Here is an 11,799-nt window from a genome sequence, read left to right on the forward strand (position 1 = left end):
TATGGTGTGTTTTGATGAATAGAGATCCTAAATTTAATATAGTATATTTTATAAAAAAATTCCTTCATGGTTAGTTATTTTTGTATCCTATTTAAGAAATTTTTGCCCACTCCAAGTTCATGAAAATGTTCTCTTTGTCTTCTAAAATCTTTTTGGTATGTCAAAGAAGCAAATTCTATACAAAGGAGCAAAGATAGTTTTTTTTCAAAAAAGGGTGTTGGAACAACTGAACGTCTACATGAAAAAAAATGAATCTAGACTTTATACCTTTCACAAACATTAACTCAAAACCCATCACAGACCTAAATGTAAAGCATAAAACTAGAAAACTAGAAGATAACACAGGAGAAAACCTAGATGACCTTGGGTACGCAGTGATTTTTTTAGATACAAAAGGGATGATTCATAAAAGAGAAAATTGATGTTAGACATCATTGACATCAAAAACTTCTGTTCTGCAAAAAGCATTGTCAAGAGAATGAGAAGAAAAGCCACAGACTGGGAGAAAATATTTATAAAAGACATATCTGGTAAAGGACTGGTATCCAAAATATACAAAGAACTCTTAAAACTCAATAAGAAATAAAAAACCTGGTTAAAAAATGAGCCAAAGACCTTAACAGGCACATTATCAAAAAAGATATATAGATGGCAAATAAGCATATGAAAATACGCTCCACATCATATGTCATCAGGGAAATGCAAATTAAAACAACAATGGGATACCACTACCCATCTACTAGAATGGCCCAAATCTGGATCACTGACAACGTCAAATGCTGGTGAGGATGTGGAGCAATAGGAACTCTCAATCATTGCTGGTGGGAATGCAAAATGAAACAGTCACTTTGAAAGTCAGTCTAGTAGTTTCTTACAAAACTAAACATATTTGTAATATATAATCCAGTAATCGTGTTTCTTGGTATTTATCCAAAGGAATTAAAAACTTACATGCACACAAAAACCTGCACACAGATGTTTATAGCTGCTTTATTCATAATTACCAAAACTTGGAATCAACCAAGATGTCATTCAGTAAGTGAATAGATAGATAAACTATGGTCCATCCAGACAATGGAATACTATTCAGCACTAACAAGAAATGAGCTATCAGGCTACGAAAAGACATGGAGGAAACTTAAGTGCATATTATTAAGTGAAAGAAGCTGATCCGAAAAGGCTACTTACAATAGAATTCTAACTATATGACACGCTGGAAAAGGCAAAACAATAGAGATAGTAAAAACATCGGCGATTATCAGGGATTGAAGAAGGAGAAGGGATGAATAGGCGGATGAATAGGATTTTTAAGGCACTGAAAATAAAATACTCTATGATATTATAAAAATGAATACATGTCATAATACATTTATCCAAACCCAGAGAATGTACAATATCTAGGGTGAGACTATTGTGTCAATGTGTGTTCATTAACTGCAACAAATGTACCACTCTAGTGGGGGATGTTGATAATGGGGGAAGCAATGCATGTGTTGTGGGAGAGGATATATGGGAAGTCTCTGTACTTTCCCCTTAATTTTGCTTAAAATTGCTTAAAAATAAAGCTTTAATTTTTTATTGAGGTAACATTGCTTTATATCACTATATGTTTAAGAGGTGCAACGTTATAACTCAACATCTATATATACTTCATTGTGCTCACCACCAAAAGTCTAGTTACCATCAATCACCATACAATTGACTTTCTTTACCATTTTTGTCCTCTTTCCACCACTCTTCCCCTCTGGTATCCACCGATCTGTTGCCTGCCTCTGTGAGTTTTTGTTTTTGTTTGTTCATTTCTTTTGTTTATGTTCTTTATACTCCACATGAATGAAATCATACACTGTATTTTTTGTCTACTTATTCCACTTAGCATAATAACTTCAAGATGCAACTTTTTTATGTATGTTGTTTTTCATAGTAGCTGTACTAACTTGCATTCCCACCAACAGTGTGCAAGGGTCCCCTTTTCTCTACATCCTTTCCAACACTTTTTGTTTCTTGTCTTTTTGATGATAGCCATGTTAACAGGAGTGAGATAATAGCTCATTGTGGTTTTGATATGAATTTTCCTAATAATTAATGATGCCGAATACCTTTTCATATGCCTGTTGTTGAGTTGTATGAGTTTTTAAATATTAACCCCTTATCAGAGGTATGATTCACAAATATCTTTTCCCATTTGGTTGGTTGCTTTTCCATTTTTTTGATGGTTTCCTTTGCTGTGCAGAAGTTTTTCAGTTCAATGTTGTCCCATTTGTTTGTTTTTGCTTTTGTTTCCCTTGCTGTTGGAGTTGAATTAATTCACAGAAATATTGCTAAGACTGATGTCAAGGAGCTTCTGCTTATATTTTCTATTTTATGGTTTTAGGCCCTATGGTCAAGTCTTTAATTCATTTAGAGTTAATTTTTGTGTATGGTGTACAATAGTGGTCTAGTTTCATCCTTTTGCATGTGTCTGTCCAGTTTTCCTAAAACCATTTATTGAAGAGACTTTCCTTTCTCCTCTGTTTTTGGCTTCTTTGTTGTAAATTAGTTGTTCATATATGTGTGAGTTTATTTCTGGACTTTCAATTCTGTTCCATTTCTGTGTTTATTTATTCTGTCCCAGTTATCTATCTGTTTTTCTGCCAATACCATACTGTTTTGGTTAATATAGCTTTGTAATGTAGGTCGAAATCAGGAAGTGTGATACCTTTGGTTTCGTTCTTTTTTCTCAAGATGGTTTTGGTTATTTGGGGGTCTTTTGTAGTTCCATACAAATTTTAGAAGTTTTTATTCTACTTCTGTGAAAAATGTTATTGAGATTTTGATTGGGATTGCATTGTATCTGTAGGTTGTTTTAATAATATGGACATTTAAACAATATTAATTCTTCCGAACCATGAACATGGAATATCTTTCCAATTTTTTGTGTCTTCTTTAATTTCTTTCAACAATTTCTTATAGTTTTCAGTATGCAAGTCTTCCACCTCTTTGGTTAAACTTCTTCCTAAGTATTTCATTTTTTTTTGTTGTGATTGTAAATGGGGTTCTTTTCTTAATTTCTCTTTATGATTTTTTCATTGTTAGTATATAGAAATGAAACAGATATTTGTATGTTGATTTTGTACCCTGCAACTTAACTGTATTTGTTTATTGTTTCTAATGGTTTTTTAGTGGAGTCTTTAAAATTTTCCATATATAAAATCATACCATCCACAGATAGTCTCAGCTTTACTTCCTCCTTTCCAATTTAGATGCCTTTTATTTTTTTTTATTGTCTGATTGCCCTAGCTAGGAATTTCAATACTACACTGACTGACAGTGGCAAGAGTGGGCATCCTTATCTTGTTCCTGATCTTAGAGGAAAAGCTTTCAGTTGAGTATGATATTAGTTATGGATTTGTCATATGTGGTCTTTATTTGTAGAGAAACTGTTTCTATGCCCATTTTATTGTGAGTTTTTTTTTTTAATCATAAATGGATATTCAATTTTGTCAAATGCTTTTTGGCATCTATTAAGATGACCATTAATCATATGGTTTTTAGCCTTTATTTTATTAATGTAGTGAATCGCATTGATTGATTTGCAGATGTTGAGCAATCCTTGCATCCCTGGAATAAATCCCATGTGATCATGGTGTATGATCCTTTTAATGTATTGTATTCAGTTTGCAAATATTTTGTTGATAATTTTTTACATCTATGTTCATCAGGAATATTAATCTGTAATTTTCTTTTTTGTGTGTTGTCCTTGTCTGATTTTGGCACCAGGGTAATGTTGGCCTCATAAAATTAGTTTGGCAGTCTTCCCTCCCTCTTCAATTTTTTGGAAGCGTTTGAGAAGGATTGTTATTAAATCTTCTTTGAATATTTGGTAGAATTAACCAGTGAAGCTGTCTGATTCTGGACTTTTGTTTTTTGGGAGTTTTTTGATTACTGTTTCAATATCCTTACTAGAGATCAGTCTCTTCAGAGTTTTTATTTCTTCATGGTTCAGTCTGGGAAGGTTATATGATTCTAAGAATTTATTCATTTTCTCTAGCTTTTCTAATTTGTTAGAGTATTGCTGTTTATAATAGTCTTTTAGGGTGCTTTGTATTTCTGTGGTACCTGTTGCAACTTCTCTTTTGTTTCTGATTTTGGTTATTTGAGCCTTCTCTCTCTTTTTTCTTAATGAGCCTAGTTAAAGGTTTGTCAATTTTGTTATCTTTTCAAAAATCCAACTCTTAGTTTCATTGGTCTTTTCTATTGTCTTTTAAATTTCTATTCCATTTATTTCTGCTCTGATTATTTATTATTTCCTTCCTTCTATTGACTTTGGGCTTTGTTGTTCTTCTTTATCTAGTTCCTTTGGGTATAAAGTTAGATTGTTTATTTGAGATTTTTCTTTTTTCTTGAAGTAAGCCTGTGTTGTTATAAACTTCTCTCTTAGTACAACTTTTTTTCATCCCATAGATTTTGTTAGGTCATATTTTCATTTTCATTTGTCTGCATTTTTATATTTCTTCTTTAATTACTTCATTGACCCAATAGTTGTTCAGTAGCATGTTGTTTAATATTCACATATTTGTGATTTTTCCGGGTTTTTTTTTGTAGTCAATTTCCAATTTCATACCATGTAGTCAGAAAAGATGGTTAATTTGATTTCAAAGATACTTAATAACAAGTTATTTTAAGACACTATAGATTTAATTAGCTAATGTATTATTTAGAAATTTTGTTTTTATGAACATAAGAAAGTTTGGAAATTTTCTTAACCACACGTAATGAATATGTGTGTTCATACACATATAAAAAGGGAATAAGAGGGTAAGAAAAAGGGACATTTCATGTAATTGACTTGGCGTTTCAAATCAGTGAGAGAAGGATGATTTATTCAGTGTTTTGGAAAATAACTAGCAACTTCAAAAAAAAAATTAGAAAATAGACAGGACTTCTAGTTTCCAGTCTGGCATGTAAGGTATTTGGAAGTCATCACTCCTTCACTCCTGTCCTCACAACGAGAAAAAAGCTGAGCAAACAGAACATCAACAACTTCTCTTAGATCCATCAGAGAATTGAGGTCTCAGGGCAAATTGCTGCTCCCCAAATTGGAAGACAGTTAAGCGGATACAGCGAATCACATCTCACTAGGGGAGAAGAATGATACCAAGAAAGAGAAGAATATACGAAGTAGTAATAACTGAGATTTTTTCCAAAATTCAAGACAGAAATCAAAACAGATCCAGGAGGCTCAGAGAAAACCAATCAGGATAAATACCTCCCCTGCCAAAGAAAAAAGCTGCACAAATATATTATATTTAAGCTTCAGAAAATAAAAGACAAAGAGAAAAATCTTGAAAGAAGCCAGCAAGGGTGGAGAGAACCTTACTTATAAATGGACAAGAATAAGGATTATCTTCAGAAATCAAGCATGTAAATAGAGAGTGGAACGAAATGTTTAAAGTATTGAAGGAAAATCTCATCAACCTAGAACTGATTCTAATCTATATCCAGCAAAATTATCCTTCAAAAGTGAAGAGGAAATGAAGACTTTCTCAGACAAACAAAAATTAAAGGAATTTGTCATCAATAAACCTGAGTTACAAGATATCTTAAAAGAAGTTGTTCAAAAAAAGAGTGAGGGTTAAAATTTAGAAACTTGGACTTACACATAGACATGAACAACATTAGAGAGGAAATAAATAAAGGTAAAATTTTTTTTTATTATTCTTAACTGATCTGACAGATAACAATTTGTTCAAAGTAATTATAGCAGCAATATATTCAGTGACTATAGCTTGTGGATAATTGAAATGACAGTAGTGATAATAAAGTATGAGAGGGAGAAATCAGGAATACTCTGTTACAAGGTAATTGTACTACCCATAATACAATATAGTGTTATTTGAAAGTGGACTTAGATTAATCATAAATGTATATTACAAACTTCAGAGCAACCACTTTAGAAAAGCAAAAAAAAAAAAAAAAAAGAGTAAAATTTGTATGCTAAGAGAGAAAAAAATTGAATTATATAAAATATTCAGTTAAAATCAGAGAAGTCAGAAAATGAATAACAGACCAAAAAGAAAAATATAAAATAAAAAAACAAAAACAAAGGCAATAGGTAGAAAACAATAATAAATATGTTTGATATTAATCCAACTATATTGATAATCACTTTGAACATCAATGGTCTAAATACACCAATTAAAACACAAAGACTATCACAGCGGATAACAAATCAAAACCCAACTATATGTTGTCTATAAGAAACCCATTTTAAATATAAAAACACAGATATATTAAAAGTAAAGAGATGGAGAAAGATATATCCTCATATCACTCATCAAAAAGAAATATGTAACTCTATTAACTTCAAAAAAAATACTTTGGAGCAAGGAAAGTTATTAGGATCAAAAGAGATAATACATAATCGTAAAGGGTTCGGTTCTCTGAGAAGATATAACAATCCTTCATGTGGATATACCTAACAATAGAGAATGAAAATATGTGAAGCAAAAACTGATAGAATTGCAAGGTGAAACAGACAAATCCACTAGCATAACTGGAGACTTAAACCCCTCTATCAATCCCTGCTGAGAGATCCAACAAGTAGGAAATCGGTCAGGACATAGGTGAACTGAACAGCACCATCAGTTAGCTATATCTAATTGACGTTTACAGAATACTACATCCAACAACAGCAGAATATACATTCATCTCAAATTCACATGGAATAGTCACCAGAATAAATAATAAAACACACTCTATCAGATTTCAAAGAATAGAAATCATACAAAGTATGATCTGAGACCACACTGGAATTACTAGAAACCAATAACAACAATACGTGGGTCAAAGAAGTCTCAAGAGAAATTTTTAAATAGTTTGAACAAAATGAAAATGAAAATATAACTTAACAAAATTTGTGGGATGCAGCTAAAGCAGTGTGTAGAGGGAATTTATAATATTAAATGCATATATTGATAAAGAAAAATATTTAAAATCAATAAAATAACCTTTTGCCTTAGGAAACTAGAAAAACAAGAGAAAATCAAATCAAAAGTAAACAGAGAAAAAGAAATAACAAAAACTAGTGCAAAAATCAAGAAATCAAAAACTGTAAATCAATAGAAAAAAATAACAAAACTAAAAGAAGTTTCTCTTGAAACATGAATAAAATTGACAAGCCTCTAGCCAGACTAACTAAGAAAGAAAACAGAGAAGACACAAATTACTAATATCAAAAATGAAAGAAGTGGCATTACTACTGATCCTTGGTCATTAAAATAATAAAAAGAATAAAATAAAACCTAAATAAATGAAGAGGTATCCCATACACATGGATGGGAAAACTCAACATTGTCAAGACACCAGTTCTGTCCAAACTGATCTATAGATTCAACACAATCCCAATCAAAATCCAAAGGGAATACAAAGCCATATAAGTATACTCACAAAGCAAAGACTAAAAAAGAATGTTTTTTAAACAGTTGTGTTCAGTTATTAAAATTTGGAGATATATTTTCTTTAAAATATGAACACATGATTTTGCAATAACAAGGGAAGAAAATAATAGCTCAGTGATGAAATGAATTTAAAAATTGCAAACCTCAGAAACATAATCAAGCTTTTAAAATGTTTGTTTCAATATGATTAGTAAAAAGTTATTAATTAAAACATTATAATAAAATAAGTCTATCAAATATATTCCCTTGGAGAATGTTCAACTCAAGTTTTACATTTTTACCCTTTCTAAAAGAATCGCGCATTGATGATTACCCCAAATCAAAAGAAAAAAAAAGTGCACAATGTGAACTGCTTTATCTAAAAGAATCCAATATAAAATGAATATAAATATAAAATGAATCATTCTATCTCTGCAATTAAAAAATTCTTGCTTACATTATAGTGCAACCATAAATCATATACTCTTCAGATAAGAATGATTATCATGGCAAAGCTTAAAGATGAGATAGAAAGATAGAGAAAGAGAGACAGATAGATATACAGGCATGCAGAATATATACTACAATTGTAAGTAACCATCAACAAATAATAAAGTTTTAAAAAATTTAAAACTTCTGCTCTGTAGAAGACACTGTTAAGAGAATGAAAAGAAACCAATGATTGGGAAACGCTCTTTGCAAAACACATATCTGATAAAGCAACTGGTATTCAAAATATACAAAGAATCCTTAAAACTCAGCAATAAGAAAACAAACTACCCAATTAAAAAATGGGGGAAAGACTTGAACAGACCTATCATCAAGAAGATATACAGATGGCAAAAAAGCATAAGAAAAGATGCTCAACATCATATGTCATGGGGGATTGCAAATTAAAACAATGATGAACTACTTATTGAATGACTAAAATCCAAAATATTGACAACACCAAGTACTGATAAGGATGTGGAGCAACAGGAACTCTCATTCATTGCTAGTGGGAATACAAAATGGTAGAGCAACTTTGGAAAATAGCTTGGCAATTTCTTACAAACCTAAACATACTCTTTCCATATAATCCAGCAATCAGTCTTTGGTATTAACTTAACTGAGTTGAAAATTTATGTCCACACAAAAACCTGCACATGCAAATTTATGGCAGATTTGTTCATAGTTAATAAAACTTGGAAGCAACCAAGATGTCCTTCAGTGTGTGAATGGATAAATAAACCATCCAGACAATGGTATGTTATTCAGTGCCAAAAAAAAAAATGATCAAGCCACAAAGAGACATAGAGAAGGCTTAAATGCATGTTGCTTAGTGAAAAAAGCTAATATTAAAAAGTTATCTACTGTATGATTCCAACTATATGACAGTCTCAAAATAGAAAAACCAGGGAGACAGTAAAAGATCTGTGGTTGCCAAGGATTTTAGAGGAAAGGGAGGAATGAACAGGTCGAGCACAGAGATTTTTTTTTTTTACAGTAAATAAACCATTATCTACTGTAATGGCAGATGCAGATCATAGTACATTTGTTAAAATCCAAGAGTGAATCCTAATGTGAACTGTGGATTTTAGATAATATAATGTATCAATATTGGCTTACCAAGTATAACAAATGTACCAGACTAATGCTAATGGAAGATGTTAATAATGGGGTGGGGGGCATGGCGGAGGGAGTGTATGATAACTCTCTGTACTCTCTGCTCAGTTTCTCTGTAAACTCAAAACTGTTCTGAAAAAATCTATTAATTTAATTAATTAGACAAATAAATAAATAAATAAAATCGAGCTCTATAGCTTATTCCTTACTACAACATATAGTTCAACTGTGTTAAAAATAAATATTTAAAATATTAAATATAAGAAAACATTAAAGTATTAGAAAATACTGGTAAATATTGCACTATACAAGCCTGATACTAAAAGAGAAATTTAAAAGAAAGCATGTAATAACCTTTCATACATGAAGAATTTAGATGTCTCTGTAGCAATTTAACAAAATAAAATTGCTAATAGACAAACAAAAACAAGTAATAAAAAAATGAAAAATAAAACAGAAGACTATTTTTCTCCTATAAAATTGGAAAATATGTAAAGCAATATAAATATTCGATGTTGGCTAAGCTATGGGAAAATGGACAATCTCATGTACCACTGATGTTGGTATATGATAAATGGATAATTTGAGGCATTGGTAAATTGGTGCAATAAACATAAAAATCTTAAAAATAGTTATTTTCTTCTGACTCAGCAATTTTACTTCTAAATTATGTTTGAACAAGCAAATAAAGACATGAATATTTTAACATAATGACACATTAACTCTGTGTAAGCAATGCAACAGTTAGAAATGACAACATAATCTGCTTCATGCCCAGGAATTATAAACCAAAACACCCCAACAATAAACACACCACTATAATTTTTTAAGGCACATATGCAAGTGCCTATGTTCGTGTACTTGCAAGGTAAAAGCCTGAAGGATTCACACAGAAATGTTAAAAGTCACTGGATAGAGTTTTGGGGGTCTGAGTTGTTTTTGCTTTGTTTTTGATGACATTATCTTTTCTTCTGTTTGTTTCTGTTTGTTTTTCCTACACTGGGCATGTATTCCACATCGAAAAATAAAGGGGTACAAAACAGACTCCTTGGAAGCAGTAAGGTAGAGTCAGGCAGCCATCCAGTGGGGTTGTTGTGACAGTTGAGGAGCGGTGGCCCTTGACCACAGAAAGATCAGGTGCAGTGAAGGGGAGGAGCCAGGAAGAAGAGACTACAGAGCCCCACGTGAGCAGCCTGGCAACCTCCCAGCCAATGCCTCATTTTTGAGTTGGCACCGCTCAGTGTCCTTGCCACAGGCAGTGCGTGGGAAGCTGTGGGGCAGCCCTGGCAGCCATAAGGCTGTACTTACTTCCCAGGCCTCCTAACCCCAACTCCCATCCAGGACTGGCTCCCCAGGACCCAGCTATCAGACCCTGTCTGAGGGGGAGCTGTGAAGTGCAGGAGCGCAGCTCTGGGTGACTGGTCACTGGTTGTAGTCCTAGGATCCACCAGGGAATGTAGCTCTAGGAGGGGGCAGAGCCCCAAAATGTCCCATTCCTTTAATTGCCCCTTGGAGGCCACAAAGCTGACTCCTTTCCTGCAATCAGCCTGTTCAGCTAGGCACCTGGCAGGCAACACAGTTGTCACTCCCATAGCTGGGGTCCCCTGAGAGCGTGTCTTTCTTAAGGTCCTGGGCACAGAGGACAGGCTGCAGTGCATGCTACCGAGGCCACCAGAGCTGTAGACCTAGGTTCATCCTTGGAGAATCGCCTCCATCTCTGAGCTTCATGTCTCCCAACATTGTTGCAAAGGTTAATAATCAGTCAGTTTTCGCAGAGGGTCTCCTAGGGCCAGGCATGCTGCATAATCTCATGTAATTCTCAAGCAACCTTAGAAGATAGGTGTTATTATTTACCGCCCCTGCCAATTTCAGCCAAAGAAATTTAAGATTCAGAGCTTAAGTAACTTGCCCAAGGTCACAGAGTAGGGGGAATGGGGAGGGGCTCCAAGCTCCACAACTCTTAACCCCAAGTCTGAGAATACTCTGTCGGTATCTAAGGATTCTTGCCTTTCTTAGGCAGGTGGCAAATGACGATCCCGGACAGGTACGAGGTGGGGGGAGGGTCTTGGCTCTGAGTAGGGCAACCCCGAGAACCCTGTTGTGGGGTCCTGCTGAGGCTCCAGGATCCAGGCTCCTCTTGCACAGGAACGATGCGGCGGCGTGCGGGGGAGCTTTCCCAGTCTCAAGAATGGGATAAGGGACTTAGGAAAGGGGTGGATGGCTTAGGGGCACCCATATTACCTTCCATTTGTCCCCTTTTCTCTCCAAGCCTCAATTTTCTCTTCTGTAAGCCAAGCCTGTAACACCTACTCCACAGGATGGTGCCGGCTCCTTTAAGCGTCCTGCCCTCTCTGCCCAGCCACCTGTCGCCGTCCTTTAGCCTGAAGATCTCAGGCAAGGCTGGAGGCTCCGCTGCCTCAAACGGAACCCCGGATCCGGACCCCAAGACCCACGTTCCTGTAGTGAAGCTCATGGAGCCTCCGGAACCCCCATAGCAAGCTGGGACAGCCTGCCCTCCTCAGGGGGTCTGGGTGCGCGGGGACTCACCGAGTGCGGAAGGAGTCGCAGGCGTCACGGGACAGAAGGGACCTCTGAGAGCCTTGGCCAGGAAACTGGCGCTGGCTTAGGCTGGCCATGGGCGGTGGAGAGGTGGGGCCGGCCCCGGCCAGTCCCGGGAGCCACGGCCAAGGCCAGAACCGGGGAGGGGAGAGGCGCCAGGCGGAGGCGAGAAAGGCGGGGACGCTGGGCGGATAGAAAGTCACTCTGGGCGCGGGGC

The 11,799-nt window shown here is 35.0% G+C and overlaps 1 protein-coding gene across 1 annotated transcript in view; it reads right to left on the reverse strand.

The window, feature by feature from the left end:
• The window catches only part of ALDH1L1 (aldehyde dehydrogenase 1 family member L1), a 72,430-nt gene extending 60,649 nt beyond the window's left edge, over positions 1 to 11,781 (reverse strand). Inside the window, 1 exon segment of the mRNA XM_006911431.2 lies at positions 11,571 to 11,781. The gene's annotated coding sequence lies outside the window, so the exon portion shown is untranslated.
• Between the last annotated feature and the right edge of the window lie 18 nt (positions 11,782 to 11,799).

Source organism: Pteropus alecto, unplaced genomic scaffold (genome assembly GCF_000325575.1).
Source record: "Pteropus alecto unplaced genomic scaffold, ASM32557v1 scaffold124, whole genome shotgun sequence".
In the NCBI taxonomy this organism is placed as follows: Eukaryota; Metazoa; Chordata; class Mammalia; order Chiroptera; family Pteropodidae; genus Pteropus; species Pteropus alecto.